Source organism: Mustela lutreola, chromosome 8 (genome assembly GCF_030435805.1).
Source record: "Mustela lutreola isolate mMusLut2 chromosome 8, mMusLut2.pri, whole genome shotgun sequence".
Classification (NCBI taxonomy): Eukaryota; Metazoa; Chordata; class Mammalia; order Carnivora; family Mustelidae; genus Mustela; species Mustela lutreola.
In genome coordinates, this window is record NC_081297.1 from 114,728,994 (window position 1) to 114,753,743 (window position 24,750).

Genomic DNA, 24,750 nt, shown 5'->3' on the forward strand with positions numbered 1-24,750 from the left:
GGACTACAATCTTGGGAACATATGAGCTCATTTTGAGATTTTCAGGAGATGCAGTAATAGCACCTTTCATCCCCATTTAACTTCTGATTATGTTAGAAGGCATATAAGATGTTAAGACAGAGAGAAAACCAAAATTATGGAAAACACTTCTGTTTATTGCAAAATAGGCTTACTTAAATTGACCCAGAATTGGACAGATTTACCAATCTTGTTAGAGGTGACTCTGGTGCTGGCCCTACTACAGAGGCCAAAGTTGCCCCTGCATAAGTTTTAGCACGGAAGAGCAGAGCAGAATGCATACTCTCTTTGGCCAGAGAGGTACTATAGAAGCGGTTCTCAAAGTGCAGTTCCTGAACCAGTAGCATCAACATCACCAGGGAATGTGTTAAAAATGTAAAGATGCAAAGTTATGGGTCCACCTTAGACCTACTGAATCAAATCTCTGGAGAGGAGGCCCAGAAAATTCTTAAAGAGCATCTCTAGGGAATTTGGACTCACACTAAAGTTTAAAAATCACCTGATTTAGAAAGAGAAAGAGAGGGGTGCCTGGGTGGCTCAGTGGGTTAAAGCTTCTGCCTTCGGCTCAGGTCACGATCCCAGGGTCCTGGGATCGAGCCCCACATAGGGCTCTCTGCTCAGCGGGGTGCCTGCTTCCCCCCCCTCTCTCTGTCTACTTGTGATCTCTCTCTGTCAAATAAATAAATAAAATCTTTAAAAAAAAAATTTAAAAAAGAGAAAGAGAGATATTGAGGGAGAAAGAGAAAAGTGTCAAACTATGCATGGACATTTTCTCTTTCTGAGCTCTCCAATAACATAGCTAACTCCTCATCTGTGGGGAAAAGTGGGGGCAGGGAAGACAGAAGAGAGGCTAGGAGGGCTATACTATTAGAACTCCCTCCAAAGGGAAGGAAATATCAAGAGTAGGAAAGAAACATTCCCCCCAACTAACCTCCTTTAACTATTGGTTCTCTTAACCCATTGACTTTAAACATTAAGCTTAGGATTACATGGGGTTTTTCTGGTCCCCTTGGATGGAGACTACATGAAAATCACTACAATTTGGTTTTCTCTTTCATGAAGCCACTGCTCCCCTTACAATCTTATCTTCCTATAGTACCTTTCTGGAACCATAAGAAGATTTTGTTTTTCAAAGTTTCCCAAATAATTTAAAATTCTAATTAAATGTTGGGGAAAATTTTGTAACTCCAGAAGGGAAATTTTAAAGCTAATACTAATCATTATGAAATGCAGAGGGCTATTTACAGAGTGCATATGATGACAAGGAAGAAAAATATTTATTCTTAGCTCCAGAAATTTTTTAAAAATTTAACTTAGAGGATTTTATCTGAAAGTCTCACAGCCAAACTTGGGAAATCAAACTAAAAAATCTACTTCCAGAATTTAAGCTAATAATCTACTTAGCCAGGCAATTTTCTTTTTCTTTATTTAACTGGAGAAATGAAAAAATATAAGATACTTTTAACAGTCCAATAATTCATGTGATGAGTAAAACTGAAAAACCTAGAACTGTTTATATAGCTGCATAAAACTGCACACTGTTGAAATTAAAGGCATAGGACCATCACAAGTTGAGCCTGATGATTTTCTCCTTGTGTACAAACTAATTACCATGAAGAACTGGTCATTTCCTGTTCCACTTAGGGACTAAATCCAAGTCCATTATGTACCTAAAGTCAACAGAACACTCTCACTTCTATTTCCTATCTCAAATTATATCCACTGACATTGTCCAACATAAGCCAAGATTTTGCAAATTAGTTAAATGTAAATTAGGATAGTCCAATAATAATAGTCAGCAGAGATTCACATATCTAAAATAAATGTCTTGTCATTTTTATATTCCAAGGAAGAAGTTAAAATACAAAGATCAAATATTGGCATAAATTAAAAACATCAAGATCCAAATGAACTAAAGCCTCAATTGAACCATCCTGTTCTTGAAGTAAAGTCTAAAGAAATAAAGTTCTTCCCAAACTTCTTAGCATGCTAGGTCTTAGAAGGGTTCTTGAGGTTAGGAACTTGGGATTTCTTCATAGCCACAGATGGGAGATCTTCCAAGGAATTTGGTATAGTTCCTTTAGGACCTCAGTACATGAGTTTGTCAGATGGAAATTGTGCAATAATGCAGACAGATACCTAAGAGGCTCTCACTAAACAAACAAACAAACAAACAAAAAAGACACCTTTAAATAAAAGATACTTTTAAAGACATTATTAAATTTAAAGTAAGAGTGGGAAATGTACAAATCACCATTTCGCTGTCCAAGATGAGAAAAAACAATAACCCATAAGCTGAAACTTGAATAAGAGTGGTTACTGGTCATTGAAGATGAAAGGTAGGGATGCCCATATAACAGTTCAGACCAGAATACTAACTTTGGGGTTTCTAGCAAGATGAGCTAAAACTAAGACACTTGCATTAAATCTGGAACCTAGACCCAGCAGAACAAAATATAATTTCCCTTTCCCTCCAGGAGAATAGCTTAAATTCTAATACTTACAATTCCCATCTATTAAAAGCAATCAGATATGAGCTCATCAACAAAGATGACTGAAACCAGAAGAATTCATCAAGAGTAATAACAACAGCAAATTAAGACCTACAAAGACATCGGTATTTATTTATTGTGTGTATGTTTATATATATGTGTGTGTGTGTGTATATACACATACATATACATACACATATGTATATATACATGTATATACATACAAAATTTATTTATCTGTGCTTCAAAGACAGATCTGTTTCAGTTCTGAACTGTTGTATAACAAACCATCTTAAAAATTTTTGGCTTAAAATATATCATTTTCTTTTGTTCACAACTTCAGTGTGTCAGGAATTTAGGAAAGGCTAAGTTGGTTGGCTCATATCTGATCCATTTGGAATCAGTGGGAATTACTAGGGCTGGAGGAGCTATTTACAAAATGTCTTCTTTAATCATATGGCTGGTGCCACGATGCTCCTTGGCTTCTCTCTCCCTCCACATGGTGTCTCATTCTGCAGGACCTGGTCATTCAGCTTGAGCTTCTCAAGCATGGTAGTTTCAAGTTAATCACACCTCTGATATGTTTGTTGGCTTCCAAGTAGGGTTGTTGTATTCAGCAAATACAAATACAAGATAGCCACTTCCATTTGAATTTCAGATTTAAAAAAAATTTTTTTTCTTAGTATGAAATATCCTCAATATTTCTTGGGACATACTTACACTAACATATATAGATATAGATAAATAGAGATATAGAGATATAGATATATAGATATAAATCTTAATTCTAAGAAGTAACAAGTGCAAGTCTTCCAGCCCATGTAAGGACCTTGCTCAGAATTGAAACAATATCATTTCCACCTTAAAATATTTGAAAAACAGTCAGAGTGCCCACCCAGATTTCAGGGAAAGAGAGAGAAATCCACTTCTTGATGATGAAATGGAAAGGTCAAGCTGCATAAGGGCATGTGAGATGGAATATATTGTGGTGGCCATCTTTAGAAAATATAGTCTGCTGAAGGACTATAAACACATATGCAAGAAAAGATGTTTTTAAAAAAATATGGTAATATTGGTCTTGTAAAATGAGTTTGGAAATGTTTTTTTCTCCTCAGTTTTTGGGAATAATTTGAGAGAGATTGGTATTAACTTTTTTAAATATTTTATTCCTGCATGAAACCATCTTATCTTGGATTTTTCCCAATTGGAAGGTTTTTAATTATTTACTGAATCACCTTACACTCTTTATTGGTCTGTTCAAATTCTCTTTCTTCACAATTCAATCTTAGTAGGTTATATGTTTCTAGGAATTTATCTATTTCTGCTAGGTTATCCAATTTGTTGGCATATAATCATTTATAGTAGTCTCTAAAAATTCTTTGTATTTCTGTTATGAATTGTAATGTCTCATCTTTTATCTCTGATTTTATCTACTTGAGTCTTCTATTTATTTTAGAGAGAGAGAGTAGGGAGAGGGGCAGAGGAAAGGAAGAGAACCTCAAGCAGACTCCATTCTGAGCACAGAGTCCAACGTGGGGCTCAAGCTTACAACCTGAGCTGACTGACTGAGCCATGTCAGGCACCCCATGACTACTTTCCTCCTTAGTCTAGTTAAGGGTTTGTCAATTCTGTCTATATTATATAAAATCCAACTCTTAATTTCATTGATTTTTTTCCTTTTTTCTATTTTGTTTATTTCTGCTCTGATCTTCATTACTTCCTTCCTTCCACTAACTTTGAGATTAGGTTCTTCTTCTTTTTCTAATTCCTTGGGGTATGAGGTTGGATTGTTTCCTTGAAATCTAACATTTTTCTTAATTTATCACAATAAATTTCCCTTTAGAACTACTTTTGTTGCATTCCATAGTATTGGTATATTATATTTTCACTTTCATTTGTTTCTAGATACAATTTTGTCATTTCATTTCTTCTTCGACCCTTTGGTTATTCAGGAATATGTTGTTAAACTTCTACTAAACTCAAATCTGGATCAAGATAGCATTTTAAAAAGCATATTATTGTAATGTCACTGAAAAAAAGGAAAAATTGGGAAAAGTAAAGTTTTTAGAAAAGATGAGAGGTAGGAAAGAACAAAAACATGACAAAATAGAAAAAAGTAAAATGATGAAGTCAAGTCCAAAATTATTAACAATTGCAATAAAATTTAATGGACTAAACTCACCAAAGATTCTCAGATGTGAAGGGGGAAAAGATCTAATTATATGCTCTTTATAAGAGACATGACCAGAATATGATAAAATGTAAAGTTTGATATAAGAGGATGGAAAAAGATATACCAAGAAAATATTAATATAAGAAAAAAACTAGTGTGATTTTCTTACTATAAGATTGAGCTGATGTTAGTCCATGAACTTGGTCTGCATACAGCCTGAGCTACAGTAACAAACAAGACTCCTAACACACCTGTTGTATCATATGACAATCCAGAGGCAAAAGGTCAATTAGATCTGGGAAAGCAGAGGCAATGGACCAAAAGGTCATTAAGAGACTCATAGTCCTTCAAACTTTGATGGTCCACCACCACCTGCAGTACAGCTCTTTTTGTTTGTTTTTTGAATGCATAAAAACTGAGTCAACAACATGTTCATGTCTCAGCCAACGGAAAGAGGAAAAGGAGAGAGATAGCAATTACCTTCCTTCTAATGCACATAATGAGAAGTTATTTTGCTTTGCTCCCACCTCATTAGTTAGAACTGAGAACACTTCATTAGTTAGGTATATGGATACAGCTCGTTGTAAAAGAGACCGGGAAAGGAAGTTTCTACCTGAGAAGCTATGTGCCATCTAATTCAACTGAACAGGAAGATATAACAATTACAAAACTGAATGGCCTTAATAAAATAGATTTAACATATACATAATGAGAATTTAGAGTTAAAAGATAAATCTGATAAGTTGAGTATTACAGTGGAATATTTCAATATGCCCTTCTCAATGACTGATGAGCCATGAAGAAAAAAGTTAATAAAGATGTAGTAAGTTTGAAGAGCATAACTAATAATCATTCTTTAATGGATACCTATAAAGCTCTGCACCCACATATTAGAGGTATACATTCCTCTCAAGCGTGCAGTTTCTTTACACAATCACACACCAAGCTATAAAACTAATCTCAAAAAATTTCAAAATCCAGTGTATCTGAATTACACATTTCGTGACTATAGTGCTATTAAATTACAAGTTTATAACAAAAGATATATTTAGAATATTAAAAACACCCCTTTCGATACTACACTAGTCAGAGAATGTAACAAAAATTTCTAGGAGACTAGTTTATTTGGGGCCTAAGCAAATCTATACAAGAGAGATTGAAAATGTGTGAAAATACCTTCTCACAAGAGATTCTTGATACCGTAACACTAGACCATTCTCACATTTTATTGAATACTGGGGAGCCTGAAGTACAAGATCCAGAGAGGAAAAGGACATTAAGGTATCTTTAGTATAGTGGATGAGAAAGACTCACAAATGGATGACCTGCTTTATAACATTCTAAACTTTGCAAGGAGGAAATAGTAACTTTTAATAGGTGTGCTGTTCTCCAAGATTTACTCCCATTTCCTGTAAACAAATTAAGAGTCACATCACTGCCGTAAGACATGCAGTGCCTTCAGTGAAGGAGTATACATATCTATCACATTGATGTTGCTGCTGGCCTCGTCACTCATCCTGACCAATTGTATATGAACAAATATGACATTCACCATGTCCACACAACTGCTTTAATAGACACTGAATGTTGTTGTTGTTTTTCCCTATATTACTCTTTTCCCTCTACTATGAACACCGTGTTCCAAATAAGCAAAGATTCTTCCTTTGGAATGGAAATGAAGAGTGAAGAGATATGGAATAGACCCACAGGAGATATAAAGTGAGCAGGAGCTAACATTCAAAACAAAAATTTTTTTTAACCACTGAGATCATAGGATAGTTTGTTACAGGGGCAGACCGATCTAGACACTGTGCCTGATACATCTCTCCACATGCACGAACAGGAAGCATGAGCATTTTCCCCACCAGTATGCTAATAATATGATGCTGAAATTCACCTTTTAATGTGGGAATTCTACTTACTGTGTTTAGATTCACAGTCATGAATTCTAGACTTCTGGTATAAACTATCATCCTCGTGACTAAACCTTGAAGGTAGGAGCTATCTCTATTTGTCCTTCACTCAAATGATTGAGCCTTTCCTAATAGCTCTTGGCAATAAAATTTGGCTGGGAATAACTTATGTTAAATGAAAAATGCTTAATTTTCTAAATTCAGTAGGCTTGGGACTAGAGTTATACTTATCACACGTACTCTACAAAATATTTGGACTCTTAAAAAGTGAGCCACTTAGAAAACTGGCACGTAGTTAATTAACTTCTGAGTTCCCTCTGGGTAAGGCTGTTGAAGAAGTCCTAATCACAAGAAATTCCTCTGGTTGAGATGGAAAAGAGAAAAAGAAAAGGATAAACTTTGGACTTTAATTTTGAAATTTAATAGCCAGGGAAAAGATCATTTGGTACTAATTTCAATTTCTTTACATTTTTGTGTTTGCTAATTTAACCTACAAGAGGACTTAATTTCCTTGAATGTTGATTTCTCCCCAGTGATTGAGAATATGAAGGGGTTCATGCTGCAAATTTGGGGATCTCCATGTTGACACTTCATCATTTGCCCATCTTAATGTTGTCATATAATGTAGTTATAAGCTACTGATAGGTTATTTTAGAACAAAATGGTAAGAGAAATAGGCATGGAAATAAATTTTTCAGTGTTATAAAAGTGTGACCTAAATGTTAATATTGAATTTTTAGGGGGTTCAATTTCAGAGCCATCAGTGGTTCATCAGTGGTCCCAGAAAAATATCCAAAGGAATAGTGGATTGTTTACAGGAAGTGACTTCATGAAGTACAAGGAGGACTATCTTTGTAGGATGATGTTTTCCCCCAAAGGGAACAGCTACAACACTGGTAATCTACAGATTTATTAAATAAATCTAGTGGGCTAAGAGAACAAGAACAGCTAGAATGTTAGGGGAGTTGAACTCTTCTTCACACTCTTGATATTTGTTTTATGTGGCAAGAGCTCCACTATCATTGGTCTTTTCACTTGTTCCACACCCACACATGATCCATGAGTTGGTGAAAGATATTGGGCGCATTTACCACAGCCATTTGCTGTCCTCTCTCCTTGGGAAAAGGAACATTCTTCCTACAGAGAGAATGTGTTCCACTCTGCTCTCCCATTCTAGGGAGGAAATTCTGCCACTGCCAAAGGACTAGGTGGTAATGTGTTTTAGGTAAATTAAGCTAGACAATGCTGAGATAACAAAATTTACATAACAATGTCAGCTTAGATCAGCAGCTCTACAGGTTGAGTCATCTCTAAGCACAGACTCAGGGAGATCCAGTTGGCTTACATCTTGCCACTGTACCATCTGAACATGTAAACTACTGGCACTGTTGCTCAGGTGAAGAAAATTCAATGGCATGATAGAGTTTAAATGTTTTAACCTGGAATAACGTATGGTATATGTCTAGAACTAGTTCAATTGCAAAGGGGAAAGGTAATATTGAAGAACATGTGGAGATGTGGTAGGCAGCTGATATTACTACAATATTCTGGTGAATACTATTAATAAGCCCATTTGCCAATAAGATATAAGGCACATTTATCTACATCAAGTTTACCACTAACAACGTTTATCACTTTTTTTTTTTTTTTTTTTTTTTTTCTGTTTACAGCTGTTGGCCCACTTATCTTATTTCTTGCTGCTTCAGAATTTGGGGTAGAGTGGTGGTATAATTTTTATTGCCATACCCACTGGCTTCAACAATGCGCACTAAATGACTAGTAGATATAGTATAGAATCTCAGAACAAAGAAAGTAAGTCAGACAAAGATTTGGGAAGTAGGTAGAACCTAAACTTGGATTTGAAAGATAAATGAGATTCAGGGTTTTAAAGTAAAATTATAAACATTTTTTAGTACCCTTCTCTTCCCCTAAGTACAATCAGAAAAAAATTTCTGAAAGTATATCTCCTTGATCAAATAAAGACAAAAGAGTTACGGAAAAGTCAATGAATTAATCAAGATGTTGTGACAGTCTTGAAAGGTAGGCCCAGAAATATAAGGTTCCTGGCTTCTCTGTAATACAAAACCGTTACTTTTTCAGTGGCTTAAAAAGGATGTGTTGAATATGTGCTAGGTCCATGCAAATACAGACATATTCCCCTGGACAATATGACAATGGAGAGGCCTTCAGTGAAATCCATTAAGTCATTATTTGCTAACAACATTTCAAGATACTCAATCTGATTCACTATAGGACTTCTTCCCCTAAGTACTTTTTCTTGCAAGTGCACAAAGAAAACTGAATTTCATCAGTTACTTTGAATGTTATGTTCTGACTCATTGCCATGGTAGTAATCATTCTAGTAGATTTTCCATGAAATTTGGCAAATGCTAAAATGTCTTCTGTGAAAACTTGTTATCAGATCATCGCCTCCCTCCCTTTGACTGTTTTGAGTCTATTAAGTATGCCAAATAATTTACTTCACAAGTCTAAGCCTATAAGGTTCTAAACTTGGTATTCTTTATCCTTGTAAACATTAGTTTGATGTTTATGGAGAAAAATCAGTGACTTTGTTCTTCAGTGATTGATTTTCACCTAAACAAGAGCTATAATTTACTGAAATTCAATTAATGACAGTAAACTTCAGTATGTGTATTAAACAAAAGTATGAATTACCTGATTAAATGTTTATCATATAATGATGTCTTTCATGATAGGCAGTAGAAAGTACAAGAAGCAAGATAAATTTTGTTGTATAAGCAGGTAACATTTAGGGTGATTTTATTATACAATAATTTTTATCAAGATTAAATATATACAATATGTGTTACTTTTTGAAATGACTGACTCAGTATTACATAATGAAACATTACCTCAGATCTCAGTACTGTGTCTGTGCTGCATTAGTCCCCATTCAACTCCTTTAAATATAAATTAAAATTGTTATTATTTTAACTTCTTCATTAGATAAAACTTGTGCATTGGTCAAATGGCAAGTGACAGAAAATCAATCCAAACTCGTGTAAAGAAAAGAAGAGAGGAAATAAGAAAGAAAAATGAAGGAAAGAAAGGTGAAAGACAAAGAAGGGAGGAGGGAGGATGGGAGAAAAAAAATAATGGCCCACCAAGTGGTCTAGGAGTAGATTTTGTTTCCTTTGGGCATAAACTGATTCATATGTCAAATATTATCAAAGTTTCTCTCTCTCTCTCTCAATCTCCCTCCCCCCAGTGTTTCTTGAAAGATGGACACTGTTGGTACAACCCCTACTTTATTGTCAAAACTTGAATTTGGTTTAAGAGAAATAAAGTGCAAAAATAAAATAAGACCCCAAGAGACTCAGACTGGTCCATTTTACAGTATATGTTCAAACAAACCTATTACTGCAACAAGAGGGATGGAATATTGTCCAGGGACAGCATCACAGAGCCACTTCTGCTACCAGATTTAACAGAGAAGTGGAATTACAGAAAAACATGGCTAATAAGCTAAAAGTAATATGTAACATTACTGTTTACTTAGTGCCAGGCACATTCTTACATATGATCTCAAGATTAAATAACACAGTAAACCTGAGACATCAGTACTATTATTATTCTCTTTTAAAGGTAAGGAAACCATAGTCTAGAAGGACTGAGAAAGTGACAGGGCGATGAGGAGCAAAGCCAAGATGTAATTCAGATATTCTGACCTTATAATACTGTCATTTAATAAACATGGTAGACAAATAAAAATGCATAATTCTCACACCTGCTTATAAAATGCCTTGTCTAAAAACTGTAAGATTCCTGCAAAACCAAAATCTCTAAACCTTAAAGCTCTTACTATTGTCACCTATATTTCTTCTAAGATAGAGCATATATTATCTTCACTCTTTTCCAATATATCTATGTAAGGCAAAACTACATTAATCTTCTGATTTTCACCATAAAATCCACATGGGAAAAAATCCAGTACCCAAAGAATACAAAATATTATAAAAATAATTTTCAAAAAATAAAATAATAATTTTCAAAAAAGAAAGTGATTCTATAACGCATTCGCCGTTGAATTAGCAGCATCCATACCCAGCAACATACTAACTGTCATCTAGCAGCTCAGCTAGACAACACTGACACTCTTTTAGATTTTCATCAGATGTGAAACAGAAGGTGTCAGGACAATTCTGAAAATCATTTTAAAAGAAACTACTTCATTCTATCCCAAGTCCACATTCTGGGTGATTATTTGCCTTCGTCCTCCAACACAATCTCTTTTTTCTTTTTCCTCAACCCTCACCAAGAAGAGAATGGTATCTCTTTGAGATTCCATTTGAAACTGGAAGTGTATGAGCATGTATTTCCTTATGGAAAAATTAACAGTGTATAGAAGAGCAATTCTTCATGAATGTGTTGTCATTTGTAGAAAACGTTGATGAAAAAAGTAGGAAAAAGGGAGAAAAAATAAGAGGAGGAAACTTCTAAATTATGTGTGTATATGAGTCATTTGGGTTTGCATAAGCATTGTAGGAATTTCAATAGCATCTTTCGTGCCATTCTTTAAAAATCACAGTCATTGTGGATGAATAGCTGCAATCTAGTTTTCATTGCTTTTTAAAGTTCAAATTCCAGTTAATTAACATATGCTGTAATATTGCTTTCAGGTGTATAATATAGTAATTCAACACTTCCACACATCACCTGGTTCCCATCACTATAAATGCACTCCTTAATCCCCATCACCCATTTAACCCATCCCTCTGCCCATCTTCCCCCTGGAAACGCTCAGTATGTTCTCTGTAGTTAAGAATCTGTTTCTTGGGGGTGCCTGGGTGGCTCAGTGGGTTAAGCCGCTGCCTTCGGCTCAGGTCATGATCTCAGGGTTCTGGGATCGAGTCCCACATCGGGCTCACTGCTCAGCAGGGGGCCTGCTTCCCTTCCTCTCTCTCTGTGATCTCTTCCCTTCTTCTCTCCTACTGTGATCTCTCTCTGTCAAATAAATAAATAAATAAAAATTTAAAAAAAAAAAAAAAGAATCTGTTTCTTGGTTTGCCTCTTTCTCTCTCTCTCTCTCTCCCTATTTTTTCCCCTTTGTTCATTTGTTTTGTTCTTAAATTCCACATATGAGTGAAATCATATGGTATTTTCACTGTATAAATATTTATAATTCTATAAGAAATATTTATGTATAATATATATTAAATATAAATATAACTATTCATGTATATTATATATTTCTTTAAAAATATCTATGTATTCATTGGGGAGGGTGAGTGCTGTGAAGTGTGTAAACCTGGCAATTCACAGACCTGTACCCTTGGGGATAAAAATATGTTATATGTTTATAAAAAATTATAAAAAAATATTTATGTATTTTTATATACTTATGTACATATTTATAAATCATTCCATATATATAAATCCTTCCATAAAGTAAATAAAATTGACAGGTATTTTACAAATACAGTACTGTGGACTGAATTGTGTTCTCCCAAAACTCCCATGTTATAGCCCTGACCCCCAAGTAACTGAGCTTGGAAGTAGGGTTTTTAGGAGGTAATTAAGGTTATATGAAGTCATAATGGCAGGATCCTTATCAGACAGGACTGTGGCCTTAAAAAAAGACTAAGAGATCTCTCTTCTCTCCATCTCAATCCCCTTCCTCCCTCTCTCCTTCTTTCCCCTTCTTCCCCTCTTTCTTCCTCTCTCCCTCTTTCCCCTACTCTCCCTCTTGCTCCCTCCCTCCTTCGTTCCCCTCTCCTCTTCCCCTTCTCTCCCTCCCTACCCTCTCCCCCTCCCTCATGTGTAGGCAGAGGGAAGCGGCAACAATCTGCAAGCTAGAAAGAATACTCTCCCAGAAACCAAATCTACTGGCAACTTGACCATGGACTTCCCAGCCTCTAGAACTGTGAAAAATAAATTTCTATTTGTTAAACCACAAAGTCCATAGTATTTTGTTATGGCAGCTCAGATAGACTAAGACATATATGTATGCATGTATAATTCTAACAACAACGGTCAACATTCATTTAATGCTTATCAGATGCCCCAGGGGCAATTTTAAGCCAGTTACATGCATAATTTTATTACTTTTCCCAACAATATTGTGAGTTATGTATTACTAATATATTGATATCATATATTAAGTAGTTGTTCACATAGTAGAGCTATGATACATAGTTTAGCCCGGATTTAAACTCATGCAACATAGATAAATTCAAGATTAACTAATGATAGCAAAAAAAGGGGGGGGCAGAAAAAAATGGGTGCAAGCTATTCACCATTAAAAAATATTATTTTAAACCCTAGAAGAAATGCATTGTGGAAGTTGAAACATAAAGAAAGGATATTTTCAGTATAGTTTAAAAATTAGCCATAGATGTCACCTTGCAAATTAATTAAAAACTATAAAATTGCTAGTTAGACATATTTTAAAGGAAATAAGTACAAATGTTTCCTTTTTTTTTTTTTTGAAGATTTTATTAATTTGAAAGAGAGAGAGCAAGAGCGCAAGTGAGGGGGCCAGAAACTGAGGGAGAGGGACAAGTAGACTCCATACTGAGCAGAGAGCCTGACATGGGACTAGATCTGATGACCCTGGGATCACGACCGGAGCTGAAGGCAGATGCTCAATTTACTGAGCCACCCAGGTGTCCCAAATGTTTCCTTGTGAAATCTATTTTACTAACTTATTATCAACTTACTTCAGTGCTTTACTTAGAAGTGGTTTAGTGTTTTTACAAGTAAGTGCTATCATTTCAGCATAAATGTAAGTGATGAATATTAAATCAATGGCAAATATTATCCTGCTAAGTATCAAGGCTTCTATTTTTAGCACGTAAACGGATTTCTTCTGCATAATGTTAAACTGAATATAACTTTCTTACCATTTGATTTTCTTATTTAAAGAATATACTTTTACACTGAGTTCTAATACTTTTAGACTGAATTCTCTTTTGCATTATATGAAAATATTATATTTGTTACTCCTTTTTGGTGAATTTTTCCATTTCAAATACACACACACACACACACACTTAACACTATGAGAAAACTGATAATGTTGAAAATCTATTTGGCACTTATAAGGAAATAATATATGAGTATATCACACATAAAAATTTCCAAACATTAATTATATAGTGAGCTTTCAAATATTTACATTAACCCTGGATTACATTGTTAATTAAATATGCTGAGCAAATTTAATGAGGTTTAAAATCTGTTTTTTTATGATATTAAATATGCTTAAATTTTAAATTTATATCTACCAGTTATTAATTGAGATAAAATCAAAGAAATTCACATTTAAGGAACCAATATATTCATTTTCAACTGAAAATTGACATTTTTTTGTTTTATTTTGTTACTATAAAAAATCATATCAACTAGAATCAATTTTAGCTGTTTATGAAGAAAACCCAAAATAACAGCAGCTTTTAAAAAGATATGGAAAGCACTAGCCATAAAAAAATTGATAAACTGAACACCAACAAAATTTAAAGACTTCTACTCATTGAAATCCATTATTAAGAAAACAAACAAGTGAACCACAGACCAGCAGAAAAATATTCACAACACATGTATCTGACAAACATCTTCCATTCAGAAGAGAGAGAGAGAGTTTTTGCCTCTTAAAAATAAATATAAGTCCCGCAATATAGTGGGTCCTCTGGTCTGATGCAATGTTATGTGGGATCCTATGTCAGAAATCAAATTCCCCATAAACTCTCAGATGGTGGTATTAGTACAAACTCTGCAGGTAAGAAAGGCTCATCATACAGAGAAAAGGTATTAATTCCTGCCAATACAAATTACTGGCTTTTCCAGGAGACACAGAACTAATGTAGAATGGAGGCTCAACGTTGGCTCTGCTGCTGGAGATTGGACATTTAGCAACTGCATTAGGTAAAACAGTTTTGGGAAGTGGAATCTCATGTTGCTGGCTCAAAAAAAGCTCCTGATACTGCCAGAGTGGCTTTTTCATTCATGCACCCATGGTATAGAGTTAGCAAGTAACAAAGCTAGCTTGTATCAACAGGCCAAATCACTTTGCCAACTTGGTTAGGTCTATTGGCTAACCTGTTTGGTGCCTCATTCATGGTAGATGCTCTTATAGAGTTAGCATGTGACACAAAAATCTTCGCACTTTTTCCCCCACTTCTATATATCCATGAACATACCTCTACACCAGTCCTTTTTTGTCTTTGATCTGTCAGTCTCCCTTCTGACTGCTGACAACAGGCACGCCCATTTGTCACTGCCCATGATACACATACATTCTTATCATGGGCCACACATGTGCACTATGTAAAACTCTACCTATTGGAAGGATTTTTCCCTTGCAATAGTCTTTCAAGGCCATCTCCTGAATGAAACTATTACGCAGCTCTCCATTTTCAACTTGCCTCCAGATACCAAGCTTACCTATATGTAAAGTTCGGGAATTTTTCTTCACTATCAGCTACTTGCAAGGATTCCTCCAATGGCTGTGGGTGTAAACTGAGGAAGGGGATTAGACAACATTGGTAGGTGAGGTGGTGTCTGGGCTACCTGTTCATGCAACTTGCTTGTGTCATTGAGTCTTCCTCATGCTCAATCTGGATTTAACATTTCCATCTCTGATAGACTGGTATTGGTCTTTCCTGAGCTTATGATCTCACATGTCCCATAATGGATAATCCTGTAAGCAGAGTCACTTGATGTCTCATGTTCTGATACAGACATTCTATATCAGTGCTCAAATGTATTTCAGGAACTATCTTTCAAAAGGCATAAATTATCCAGTGTATACGGCATGAACTTCTCCTCAAAATCTAGGAAGTTTTTGTGATTTTCCAGCTGGAGCTTCCCATAGACTCACCAAAACATATTTCCCCACCACCAGTGGTCATAAGACCTGTTACAGTGTTTTTGCTGTTTTCTTTTTTTCTACATTGGTTCTTCTTTAGGTTTTTAGTGTCAGGGCTTGCATTTGAAAAACTGTTGGTAGAAATAATTTGGATCCTAAAATTCTGTTATCTTCCTCCAGAAAGGATTAAATTTAGTCTCCTACGGGCACAGGCCTGCTGGGATCATCTTAACCCAATTTCAGAGATTAAGATCATTCAAAGCTAAGCTGAAACTCCTTGCAAGGATCTCTCTGCTTCTACTTTATCTTTACACCTAGAATGTAGCCCTTAAAATTTCTAACGTACATATAGATGGGTTCATGACTAATATCTGTCTTCATCTCTGGGTATGGCTGTTCAAAGTTCCATTAAGCACCACTAATGCCTGATACATAGTATATACTCAATATACTTTTGTTAAATGAGTGAGTGTATGAATGACTGAATGATGAACTGATTTAAGCACCAATAGTGGTAACTGTGACTGATAAGCATCACTGATCAAAAAGACAATTGGTTCAAAATAGTTTGTGTGTGCATGTATGTGCATGCATATTCAATTTCCACAATGCCTCACAACATGTTAGTTAACATTAATACATTTTACAATGAGGCAACTTCAACAAAGAATTTATGTGACTGAATTGTCATAACTGCAACTATTTTCTCTGGGAATTCTTATTCTCTGAGTAACTACTGTTTTACCCCTTACTATATTCAAAGATGCAAGCCTCTCCCACCATAAAACACTTATACATTTCACTAAGGATCTTAAAAGTACAAGAATAAAAATAATACTCAATGGAATATTTCTATAAGTATTGATTTTGTCCATTTTATACAATCACTACAAATACAATATCTCAAAAAACTAGATACAACATCATATTTTACCTCTTAATATAATGGGAAAAAATAGAGGGCAAACAATGTGCTTCAATAAAAATATTAACACTTTTTAGTCTCATTGCCCTTAAACTTAATGATGACTCCTGAGAATCATAACATGAATATCCCATTTGTCACATGCAGTGACTTAAGTAGAAATCAATAATCAAAATAATTAAATTATCAACCTTTTTAAAGTCACCATTTTAAGACAAATTTTCCTTTTCTACAGAATGAAACCCTTTTGTCATATTATATATCTGTATAGATCTGAACTCAATCAGTGCTGATAAAATGAAAGTATAAATAACCTTTCTCTTTGCACAGTTCTACGAAGCATTGAAGCTAATACTTTGAGATATTTTCACCTACATCTCATTAAAATAGAAAATCATATAAATTGTCATATCTTTCATTTAAATTCTGAAAGGCTGACATGCAGTTATTGAGGAGGCCTATAACAACATAGTTGACAAAATATCAGACCACCCCTGTCTTCTGGAACTACACACTGAAGCTAACCAAATAACTTCATCTATCAGGGTCTCGATTTTCCCACCTTTAAATGTTGATATTTAGACTAAATGGTTTTTAAGGGCCTGTGTACAAACCTGATACTCACTAGCTGGAAATTTTTATTAAGAATTTAGACTCAAAGCCCTATCCTAGAATGCTGAATCAGAATCTCAAAGCCTGGGGTTTAGGAAATTCTTTGCTTGATTTCTGTTGCGTGGTCAAGTTTGAAAATCACTGGGCTGAATGAGTTTTAAGTCCTCCCTCACAGCAACATTCAGTGATTCTGTATTTTATGTTAGATAGAGAATATTATGTCAAAATCAATTTTCACGTTTCTGCAAGATAAGATATTTGGTCTATCCCCACATATACAAAATGGTGTGAGCAAGTTCAATTATGTTTGAAAAGATTGAATTCACACAAGCAATGAGTTTAGGGTTTCAAGGAAAGCAGTTTTTATTATTATTTCTCCCTCTCTCTCCCTCCTCTCTATCTCTCCCTCCTACCTCTCTCTCCCTCCCTCTCTCTTTCCCTCAGTTTACTGACTTCACATCAGCACAGTAGTCTAGTAACTTATATAACTGCTCAATAAATATTTGCTGACTAGAAATAATTAACTCCCAGGTAAATTCCATACAGAGTGCAAACATAGCTTTACATATCCACAACACAAACATCTCATAGCTTATGAAAAATCCACAAAAAATGAAACTTGGTGGAAGAATCAGCCTTTCTTTCACAGCTTCTTCTAAGCATTCTTATTCATCTAATCCGCTTTCAACCATTTACTTTCATGGAAGCAAAATAAAATGGAAGGACTGGAAAGAAAGACACAGGATTCCAATCCAAGTTCTGTCACCTATCAGTCATGGGGCCAATAGTGAGTTATTTCCCTCTCTGAGACTCATTTTTCACATTTCTAAAATGAAAAATATAGTATTTCCTCATTTATCAAATAAGGAAAATAATATTCCTTCACTGATTTGTTATAACCACTAAATGAGATAATACATTTTAAAAAATGTCAGAATAATGGCTGCACATACAAGGTACTCACAACTAGCTGTCTTACTTTCTTTGATAATTTTAATAAATATCAAATAAGATTGTACATTAAACTTATTTTAAACAATAAACCATCAATGGGCCATTAGTGTATGAAATATATAATTTTAAGCTATCATTTTCATTTGTTTTACTAAAACATAAAGCATTGTATGGTCATTAATCATTTTAGGCTACATCGGGGTGGCTGGGTGACACAGTGGGTTGAGCCTCTGCCTTTGGCTCAGGTCATGATCTCATGATCTCTGGGATAGAGCCCCACATTGGGCTCTCTGCTCAGCAGAGAGCCTGCTTCCTCCTCTCTCTCTGCCTGCTGCTCTGAGTACTTGTGCTATCTCTCTCTCTCTGTGTCAAATAAATAAACAATCATTTTAGGCTACATCAAAACATTCTTCTATTTTGAAGAATCCCTAAAATAAGAGAAAGGCGGCATGATTTTCCATGGCCAAAATGGCCAGTGATGGGAATCAAAGATGTTCCTATTGTTGGAATCATAGCTATGCCTTTGATTCTGGCCATCAGTTTCCAGTATATCCTAATGGGAAGACTCTGAATCCAGACTTCTTGAGTTGGAATCCAGGCTTTGGCACTTACTAGCTATACTAACTTGAACAAGCTAACTAAATTGTTAGTTCAACATGGAAATACCAACATCTATGCCAAGAGCGCTATTGATGGTTTGAATTCTGTCACTTCCTGAAGAGTCAAGGTCATTCTATATTCTATGCAGAGTTGAGGGAAAGGGAAATGACACGCTGCTTAATTCACTGGTGTATTTTTGTGTGTGTGAGTTACAAAGCAACACTGCTTGTGCCCAGAATCCTAGAAATTATCTCAAGAAATCAGTTACCTAGTTTTTCCTGCCATAGAATCTCAAAGCTAATCTACTAGGCAATAAAAAGGAGTGAAGTATGATACATGCTACAACATGGATGAACTTCAAAAACATTGTGTTCAGTGAAAAAACTCAGATACAAAAGACTATATGGTCTAGTTCACTTACAAGAAATATCCAGAAAAGACAAGTTAGTGGTTGCCTAGGCCTGGGGGTTTTAACGGGGAGGGCCTATAAATGGGCACGAGGTTTCTTTTTTAACGTGAGAGATACATACTAAAATTAGATCGTGATAATGGTTGTGCAATTCTGAAAATACAAATAAATTATTGAATGATATACTTAATATGAGTGAAGTTATGGGATATAAGTTATATCTCAATAAATCTTCTAAACACAATAGAAAAAAAATCCAAGAAGGTCGGTTTTTCATGCACCCATAAAAAAAATATCACTATGGTGACAATGGTAAGTAACTATAAGTAGAATTCAAAGAAAAAGGTCAGTCTGAGTTCCAGAGAAAGAAAGACCATGTGAGCACATGATAAAGTTACTTACTTGGGGCACCCAGAAACAACTTTAGATGGACACTGATGGGATTTTATGTCCTGAGCAAGGATATGGATGCAAGAACAAGAAATTTCAGTGACTCCAACTTTGTGAAATCCATTGCATATTTTTAGAGTCACTTGTTCACTAATATAGTCATTTAAGGCTATAAAATTCCCTCTTAAGAAATGCTTAACAGTTTCCACAAGTTTCAATATGTTGTACATATCTTTGTTATCATTTAGTTCCAAGTATTTTTGCATTACCATTTTATTTTTCAACACCTCATTGGCCAAAGCAAGTCATATGCTGTATCTGAGATCTATGGAGTAGGGAAGTAAAGTCTTCGCCATAAAGGTTAAAGGGGCATAAATGAGTACTTCCTGGACAAACTCCTGGACAAATTCTGACTACAACTACAAACTTTGACTACAATTCTCAATGGCAAATATAGATGGAACTCCAGGTGTAAAAAAAAAGGAGTGCAATAACTACAGTGTTTTGAAAAATTATAATCAGCTCAAAATGGCTGATAATGACTGGAAGAAAGGTCGTAGAGGTAAGCAAGACCATTTTGCTCTTTCAAACAGGTTGAGCACATTGGTAACAGAATTGCTTTTATTTTCTCTGACTGGAAGACAAGACCATTGAATGTCTTTGCAAAGTCTGAACAATACGCTGGCATATTTCCCAAGACTTTTTAAAAGAATTCATGATATCAAATAAAGCATAACAGTTAAAATAATTTTTAAAATATTTTCATTTGCATTGATTTTATAAAGTGCAGTATGCAGTGTTTTTACAATAAGACCTCACAGACAAAAAGAATTAAATTTCTTAAGAGCTCACAGAGTTCTTAGTGCTTTCTACATATAAGCATGGCAGACTTGCTCCAAATATCTCAAAGAATAATCTAGACTGTCATTAGGGTTTTGCAAAGATAAGTGCCAACTCACATTGTATTTCACTATAATCTGCTATTCAGAAAAAAGTACTCAAAACAATGTTAAGCTTTTCATTGCTAATATTACGAAAAGGAGATTTATAAGTCCAATGAACACAAAACAAGCAAGAACTTTTTAGCAAGGTTTTTCTCTGAATTTCAGAAATTAAGTTTCATGGAGAACTTAGTTTCTTTTAAATTAAAAGAGAAGGGGTGCCTGGGTGGCTCAATGGGTTAAGGCTTCTGCCTTCGGCTCAGGTCATGATCTCAGGGTCCTGGGATCAGGCCCCACATCAGGCTCTCTGCTCAGCAGGGAGCCTGCTTCTCCCTCTCTCTGCCTGCCGGTCTGCCTACTTGTGATCTCACTCTGTCAAATAAATAAAATCCCTTTAATAATTAATTAATTAATTAATTAAAAGAGAAGATACAAAATGTCCTTAGTTTTTAAAAGCAAAGAATTGGGATTGCCAGTATCTTATTGTGTTCCTCTTTTTTTTTTTTTTTTTAAGATTGTATTTATTTATTTGACAGACAGAGATCACAAGTAGGCAGAGAGGCAGGCAGAGAGAGAGGGAGGAAGCAGGCTCCCTGTTGAGTAGAGAGACCAATGTGGGGCTCGGTCCCAGGACCCTGAGATCATGACCTGAGCCAAAGGCAGAGACTTAACCCACTGAGCCACCCAGGCGCCCCAAGTTGTCAATCTTTAAATAGTTTCCATCTACCTCCTCAAAGCGTTGCTTCACTTCACACCATCATGTCTGCCTCCACCAGCAGAAATGGATTAAGAGCACAGGGAGACACACACTTCCATTTTAGCATCTGATGCAATATTTGGACAAATTATTTCCATTTGCAACCCACTAATCAGCCCTTTGTCACACAGTACATTCAGCAGCAAGGAAACCAACAAATAAAATCTTCATCTGGAGTAATGAAGCCAAAAATTCTACTACTGTGTAGTCAAGTGAGAAAAAGAAATTGGGAGGAATTTGAAAGAATGTATGCAAAGATAATAAAGACAGAGGCTGAAATTAGGAAAATAACAACAAGAAATGTGGAAAGGATAAATAAAAATCAAGGGCTTCTTGTTTTTCTTTTTGAGGAGACAAATAAAATTAATCAATCATGTTAAAATAAGAAAGAGCCAAAATGGACAAGTATAGGAATCAGGAAGGACACTTGTAATCACAGATAAAGAAGAGATAAAATTATAAACAAATAGTACATATAAAGAAATGGCAACGAATTTCAAATTCAGATGAATCATTTCCTTATAATACATTATATATACATACATACATATATTCTGTCCATATACATATACAAGCTACTACTTAAGATGAGAGCGTTCTGTCTAAAATACCACTCAACTCTATGCTCTTTCCCTATTTTATTTTCCCTCATTATACTTGTTATTACCAGATATCATGTTACATATTTGTTTGCCTTCCAATATACCCAAATTTAAGCTGCCTGAGGTTGGTACATCATCTGTCTTGCTAACCAGTTTTTTTTTAATGATTAGGCCAGTACCTACACAGAGTAGGCAGACAAGGAAATACTTATTAAATCAATAAAAACATATCCTTTGTGTTTTCTCATGCATTTTTTAAAAATCTATGTTCTTTCCCACCAACTTGAACATCGTGTAAAATACTTCATGCATAATTTAAAAGCCTAGACTTTGTAATGGCAACCTCCAGAATGAGACATCAAGGAAAATTAGGAATCGATTTCTTCAGCTTCCAAAAAAGGTTAAAATCATATTTTACTTGAATTGTTTTTCCCTTATATAATGTAAGGGTACTTTTCTATAAAGGCTAAAGCAAGCTGCTCCTCACCCCAGATTAGAGAATTGGGCTTATTTAAGGGATGAAAATCTATTAAGGGAGAAAATTACTATTGTAAGGTTCATTTCTTCCCAGATAAAAATAGAACTACTATTAAAGTCTCATAGAAAGCATATTCCTAATAAGAATCTTACCAACATTGCCTTCTAAACGAATTTAAGGAATCTATGAGACATGGCCTTCACTATAAATAACCATTAATGCCCACCATTCAGCATTCTGATGAGTTGTTTGTAATATCTTCTTTTAAAGAATCGTAACACTTAACTTTCTGAAAAAGAAATTACTTGAAAATAGGCTTTATTCCTCCTCTATTTTAGTGTGTAAAATTTACTTTCTTTCAAAACATCTGAAAATAGAAAAGAGCAGATAGACAACTTAATACAGTAAGATAATAGACAACTGAAAACAGTTACTGTTCTTTCGAGATGAAAGAACAGGAAAAAAAATGAAAGACAAGGAAGATGGCTCTTTTCAGACCTCATCTACCAACTATATTCCTTAAAGCAGGTTTTAGTGCCTGTGGGAGGTGAAGAAGAACTTGGGTATGAGGGATTCTGAAGGAGAAAGATAGTATGGACAAGATTCAAGATAAGAGCAGTAGAGAATTGAACTGAGAATTAAAACCAACTCTTGAATCCAAGGAGAGCCTGGCTTATACCTAGTCATAGTAATGTTTGTTCCTTGGAGGATTTCCCCTAAAGAACTAAGGAGAAGCCAGATGAACAGCTTGAGTTCTCTTTGTTTTTGTCACTGAGACAGTTCCAGCTTTTGAGAAGATGAGGGAACAAAATGCTGGAACAAACAATCCTAAAATTTGTATGGAACCAGAAGAGACCCCAAATTGCTAAGGAAATGTTGAAAAGGAAAAACAAAACTGGGGGCATCACGTTGCCTGATTTCAAGCTTTGCTACAAAGCTGTGATCACCAAGACAGCATAGTACTGGCACAAAAACAGATACATAGACCAGTGGAACAGAGTAGACAGCCCAGAAATGGACCCTCAACTCTATGGTCAAATAATCTTCAACAAAGTGGCAAAAAATATACAGGGGAGAAAAGGCAGTCTTTTCAATAAATGGTGCAGGTAAAAATGGACGGCTATCTGTAGAAGAATGAAACTCGACCATTCTCTTACACCATACACAAAAATAAACTTGAAATGGATGAAAGACCTCAATGTGAGGCGGGAATCTATCAAAATCCTAGAGGAGAACACAGGCAGTAACCTCTTTGACATCACCCACAGCAACTTCTTTTAAGACATGTCTCCAAAAGGCAAAGGAAACAAAAGTGAAAATGAACTTCTGGGACTTCATCAAGATCAAAAGCTTCTGCACAGCAAAGAAAACAGTCAACAAAAGAAAGAGGCAACCCATGGAATGGGAGAAGATATTTGCAAATGACTGTACAGACAAAGGGCTGATATCCAAGATTGACTCCTCAAACTCAACACCCACAAAACAGGTAACTGTGTCAAAAAATGGGCAGAAGACATGAACAGACACTTCTCCAAAGAAGACATACAAATGGCTAACACGTATGTGAAAAAATGTTCATCATCATTACCCATCAGGGAGATTCAAATCAAAACCACATTGAGATACCACCTTACACCAGTTAGAATGGCAAAAATCAACAAGACAGGAAACAACATGTGTTGGAGAGGATATGGAGAAAGGGGAGGCCCCTTATACTGTTGGTGGGAAACAAATTGGTGCAGCCACTTTGGAAAACAGTGTGGAGATTCCTCAAGAAATTAAAAACAGAGCTTCCCTATAACCCTGCAATTGCACTACTGGGTATTTACTCCAAAGATACAGGTGTAGTGAAAAGAAGGGCCACCCTCTACTCCCAGTGTTCAGAGCAGCAATGGCCAAAGTCACCAAACTGTGGAAAAAACCAAGATGCCCTTCAATGGACAAATAGATAAGGAAGATATTATCCATATATACAATGGAGTATTATCCCTCCATCAGAACGGATGAATACCCAACTTTTGTATCAACATGAACAGGACTGGAAGAGATTATGCTGAGTGAAAAAAGTCGAGCAAAGAGAGTCAATTATCATATGGTTTCACTTACTTGTGGAGCATAAGGAATAACACGGGGGACATTGGGAGATGGAGAGGAGAAGTGAGTTGGGGGAAATCAGAGAGGGAGAAAAACCATGAGAGACTGTGGACTATGAGAAACAAGCGGTTTTGGAGGGGAGGGGGTAGGGAGTTGTGGAGTCTGGTGGTGGGTATTATGGAGGGCACATATTGCATGGAGCACTGGGTGTGGTGCATAATCAATGAATTCTGGAACACTGAAAAGAAATAAAATAAAATAAAATGGAAAAAAAAAACCAGTAAGCAAGAAATCATCTTCTTCATATCTTTGCCAACTCTTGCTTTTTTGACTATAGCCATTCTAACACATTTGAAGTGAGATTTCATTGTGCCTTTGATCTGCATTTCCCTGATGACTAGTGACAGTGAGTCTCTTTTCATGTACCTATTGAATATTATATGTCTTCCTTGGATAAACATCTGTTAAATTTTTTTATTCATAAAAAAAAAACAATAATAAATTAATAAATAATAAGGCTTATCATCATTTCTACTCAGCATTGTACTAGCAGACATAGCCAAGG